Source organism: Anomaloglossus baeobatrachus, chromosome 2, assembly GCF_048569485.1.
Source record: "Anomaloglossus baeobatrachus isolate aAnoBae1 chromosome 2, aAnoBae1.hap1, whole genome shotgun sequence".
Lineage (NCBI taxonomy): Eukaryota > Metazoa > Chordata > Amphibia > Anura > Aromobatidae > Anomaloglossus > Anomaloglossus baeobatrachus.
The window spans coordinates 729297649-729303126 of NC_134354.1; the positions used below are offsets into that span (position 1 = coordinate 729297649).

The window sequence follows — 5478 nt, forward strand, 5'->3', positions numbered from 1 at the left end:
CATTCTCTCACCCTCCATTTCTCTGTCTCTCGCTCTCTCTCCCATTCTCCCACTCTCCCTTTCACCCACTCTTACTCTCTCCCACTCTCCCTGGGGTCATCTGTCGCAGCATCTGTCTTCCTGACTGGCACCCAGTCTAACACCTGCAGCCCAACACCTTCACCATCCGAGGCTCTCGTGAACAACACATGTGGTTACGTAGTTAAACTCCTTTAGGTTAAGGTTTTAGGCTATGGGACCCGCCCACAGCCATGACTCAGTCATGGGTACGGGATTGAAAAACACCTGTCTTGATTTTGGCAAGAGTTTTGTCGTTACGTGGCGGGGTAGCTCAAGAAGTTGCGATTTTTTTTTCCAAAAATCTCAAATTATATAATAGTGCAGTTTGGAATTTTAGTGCAGTGAACTTCTTATAATACATGCCATTTTGAGTTGAGCTGGCTTTTTTGATTTTCCTTTTAGGTTTTCTTTATCCTGTGGCCCTGTGGATCCGTTAATCCCTTGCTCGCTCTGGGAGCTATACAGTTACTTGCCACAGGTAAGAAAAGCATCATATCCTTGAAACTAAGTTGTTTACCCTCAATTTTGGAAAAGTGTTAACAATTTTGTCCAGCCCATTTTGGGGGTTTTATGTGAAATTATGGCTAATTTGCCTTTTTTTTTACTTTTTTTTCTGTTGTTCCAATACACGCAAAAGAAATAAATGTGTATAACAAAAAGTGTTTAAGGCCTCCATCACACGTCAGTGATTCTGGTACATATGTTGCAGTTTTTATATGTCCCAGAATCACAGACATACGCAGAACAATTAAAATCAATGGTACTGCACACACATCAGTGATTTTCCCTGACTTGTTTTCATGCGGCATACACGCATGCCCATGTGTTCCACACGGAGACATGTCTGTTTTTTTCTAGCATCACTAATGTCCCACGGACCCCATAGTGGTGTGGTCCATTTAACACGTACCTAAAAAACACGTACATTTAAAATAAAAAGCTTTTTAAACTCACTCATTTCCCAGCGATGCTATCTTCAGCCGCTGCTGTCTCTTATTTCCAGGCCGGCTAATTATGCTCATGAATATGCACTGAACAGCCGACCAGGAAGTAGCTGCAGAGGGGAGACAGCGGCGGCCGGACACAGCATTGCGGGAGACTTCAGCACCACAGTCAGCAGTGCTGGGGACAGGTAAGTATAATAAGTGCCTGATCTCCATATATTATCACGGATAGCACACAGAATTCACACGTGTGTCGAAATCACTGCACACGGAGGGACATACGCACCCTTATCATGTCAGTGAAAAACGTGTGTTTTTCACTGACGTGTGAAAGAGGCCTAGTTGCAATAATTTTCTTGAAGAAATACTTTATTTTCTGGAACAATATCAAGGGTGCCCACACTTTCAGCTGTTACTGTAGATTCTGAATGTGATAGAGAAATGATCCATGTGGGTCAGAAACTTCATGTGTTTGCATTAGTCAATAAAATGCCCTCACAGATTTTTTTTTTTTTTTTAGAATTTGTGGAGTGCTGCCATTTTTTTCATGTTTAAGGACTGAGCTCCCACACTACGGCCACTGCGCAGCTTTTCCTTTCCTTTGATGTTAGATATGTGATATATATTTATGGAATAGTAATGGAAAATAAAGCCGTCCTGATTCCTTTATGTTTATCCTATATAAATTAGACACAACACTGGGGATACACAATTTTCCCACACACTAAATTTATAAGCCTTCAACCCAAGCACCGCAAAGGCCAGCCATTCATAGGCTGCACAGAAATTTCCCTATTTTAGTCATTTCACTCTGTACACCAATTTTTTTTTCTTGGGAAGAAACGTCTAGGCCATTTTTTATGTTTGTCTTATAAACAATCTTCTGAGAGCCAAGGAAAATACCGGAAGTATATTATTCCATCTTGATCCCATTTGGCATATTTCACTGAGGAATTTCAGTGACCTTCCAGGGAGCTGACACTGCAAACCTCAAAGTTAAAAATAGGATGTGTGTGAGCCATGGTGCACAGGATAAATGTACAATATCAAGGAAAAAGATACAGACTGCTGCAGCCAAGATACAACGTACCAGCCCTACCATTTTTCCTTTATAATACTGATATTGTCTAATATGGCAGAATGGCATTTGGAAATCAACTGCATGTGAAGATATTTGCAGATTTTATTGAAATACAAGCTGTAGTACCCGGCGTTGCCCAGGATAGTAACTGTCTCTCTCTGTCTCTCTCTCATTCTTTCTCGCTCCCACTCTGCCATTCTCCCTCTCACCCACTCTCCCTTTCTCTCTTTCTCTTCCATTCTCCCACTCTCCCTCTCTCTGTTTCTCTCTCTATATCTCTCTTCCACTCTCCCTCTCTGTCTCTCTCCCACTCACCCTCTGCCCCACTCACCCACTCTCTCTTTCTCTCTCTCCCTCTCTCCTATTCTCCCACTCTCCCTTTCTCTCTCTCTGTCTCTCTCGCTCTCTCTCCCACTGTCCCATTCTCCCTCTCTCCCACTCTTCCTTTCACCCACTCTCCCTCGCTCTCTCTCTTCCACTCTCCCGCTCTCTCCCACTCGCCTTCTCTCTCTCTCTCCCACTCTCCCTCTCACCACCAAAATCATATTAACTGACACATAAGCTTCTTATACTAAGAATGTCCTTTGTTGCTTATAGCAACCGATCAGAGCTCCTATTAACGACCCGTAGTGTTGCGGGCAGGGGACAGACCACGGCAGGGGGGGCTGCTCGAGACATTCAGATCCGGTTTCGTGGTGGTGGCTCGAGGGAAAGCCGGACCCTGGCCTGAGCACGAGTCTGTCGCCCGCAAGTAAAAAGGGGAATTATTATATAGGGGAGGTTCTGTCAGTGACGCCACCCGTGGGGTGCGCTGATTTTGGTGACACTGCCGCTGCCGCTGGGCTGCAGGGTTGGACCGGATGGTGTTGGTGTACTCACAGATCCGGAATAAATTCACACAGAGTCCAGATGGTAAACCAAATTGCCAGTGACCGGTGACCTCTGGCGGGTGTGTTCCGATCCCACACCCTGGTACAGCAGACAGGGGTCCCTTCCTCCTGCACTTAGTGTTTGTGTCCTTTTTGTCAACTACTCCGCATGAAACGGGGAAGTCCACTCCCGGTGATACTGTGTGTTGGAAGCTGTGGTCCGCGGGAACTGACCAATGGGATCTTAGCAGGCAATTGCAGAGCCCTATCCCCCTTGTTGGGCTTCCGTCTTGCTCTATCTGGGCCTCCTGTGGGACAAGACCTGAAATCTTGTCCCCGGCTTAGTAAGGTGCGTGAAGCTGTCTTCGCCCTAGGGTCCAGGTACCCTATCGTGCACGGCTCCAGGCCGGATCCCCGCTTTCGGTACCAGCGGGCTACAGCCTGCCCCGGTCCACTTAAGGTCTCCCGCGACGGGATCTCCATCGCCTGTGGCTCTGTTTGTTGACTGCCACCTAGTCAGTTTGTCAGTAGTCCGGTAGTTCAGGAGCTCCAACCTCTGACCACCCTGTCACTTCACACTCCTCTCACTTTCTCTTTCTGTCTGACTCACTCACTGTCTGACTGAAACTGGCCCCTCCCATCACACCTCAGAACCCCTAGGTGGGCGTCGCCATCCACTTGGCCCCGCCCAGTGGTGTGTCCCTATTGTGATGGGGGGTGACTAGGGTTTGCTGGCTGATGTTGTGTACCTAGACGGGAGGGGTTGTGATGGAGGATCAAAGAGGAGGGACGCCTGCACCTGGAAGAGGGGTGCAGTCATCTGACACCCTGATTTTGTCACGGCGTCACAGTAGCAAAATAGAAGCAGAGCTGTGATTGGTTACTATAGGCCACCTGATAAATATCCAGGCTAACTGTCAAAATAGCCAATATATTACCTCACATATCCAAACAGTAAGAAAGTGGGTTTTTTTGGAGAATAACTATAAAGCGCGGGGTTAAATTTTCCCCTCAAAACATAGTCGATAACATTTCCTGAGTGTGTGTCCTTTAGCGGACATACACACATACATATTCTCAGCTTTATATATTAGATGCCTACACATGTAATGTTCTTTAACCAATTGGACAGCACGGTGGCTCAGTGGTTAGCACTGTTACATCAACATCTGCAAGGAGTTTGAATGTTGTCCTAATGTTTGGGTGGGATTCCTCCCACACTCCAAAAACATACTGGTAGGGAATTTAATTGTGAGCTCCAAGGGGGACAGTGATGATGATAATCTCTGTAAAACGCTGGGGAATATGATAGTGCTATATAAGCAATGCATAATAAACAGAAATAATAATAATAATAATAAACAAATTCCTGCTCCATGACATACTATTTTGTCATGGAGTGGATGCGAATGTTTGACGCAGGCTCAGGAGCAGAGTCTGCTGCATACAGGGCAGGTGTCGGCTGTGTTTTGCTGCAGAACCTGACTCTAACAGCAGCATCCAGAGTAGAGTTGAGCGAAGTTCGATTCGAACGGTTCGCCAATTTCAAATTCGAGTGATTATAGGCGGTGTTTGAGTCGTTCTACAAACTCAAACTATTTGCTTCAAGTTCAGCAGTTCGAGTTACCGTTCGATAGCGGTTCGATCACCAAAAGCGTGGCTTTTCACAGTAATGTGCGCACGTGGTGTATCTGCATGCGTACTGCGTCCCCAGCACAATCCCTCTCTCTTTCCGGGCGCGGCGCTGCACGACTGTCACAAAGCTCTTTTGAAAATGGCTGCCGCTCATTATTCAATCTGGTATTCCCTGCTTTCCCCGCCCACCGGCACCCATGATTGGTTGCAGTCAGACACGCCCCCCACAGCTATCTCACTGCAGCCAATCACAGCCGCTGGCGGGGGGTTCTATATCGTGCAGTAAAATAAATAAATAAATAATTAAAAAAAAAAACTGCGGTTCCCCCTAATTTTGATACCAGCCAGGATAAAGCCACACGGCTGGAGGCTTGTATTGTCAGGATGGGGAGCCCCCCACCCTAACAATATCAGCCAGCAGCCGCCCGGAATTGCCGCATCCATTAGATGCGGAAGTCCCGGGACTCTACCCGGATCATCCCGAATTACCCTGGTGCAGTGGCAATCGGGGTAATAAGGAGTTAATCATGGCAGGCGTCTCCCTGAGATACCTTCCATGATTAACCTGTAAGTGAAAGTAAATAAACACACAACGAAAAATCCTTTATTTGGAATAAAAGACAAAAAAACACCCTTTTTCACCATTTTATAAAAATCCCCAAATACCCCTCCAGGTCCGACGTAATCCACCGAGGTCCCGCGACACATCCAGCTCTGGTACATGAAGCTGACAGGGAGTGCTGTAGAACACGAGCGCTCTGTGTCAGATCCACGCAATAATGAAGTAAGCCGCGCTGTCAGCGGGAACGTCACTGAGGTAATGCCTGCATGTGCGGTGATGATGGGGGTTGTAGTGCCTGCATGTGTGCGGTGATGAGTGCGGAAGTGC

The 5478-nt window shown here is 46.8% G+C and overlaps 1 long non-coding RNA gene across 1 annotated transcript in view; it reads left to right on the forward strand.

The window, feature by feature from the left end:
• The first annotated feature begins 483 nt into the window (after positions 1 to 483).
• LOC142290652 (uncharacterized) overlaps positions 484 to 5478 on the forward strand; it is a 5914-nt gene continuing 919 nt past the window's right edge. The window contains exon 1 of the long non-coding RNA XR_012750357.1: positions 484 to 538. This is a non-coding gene — a long non-coding RNA (uncharacterized LOC142290652). The remainder of the gene's footprint in view (positions 539 to 5478) is intronic.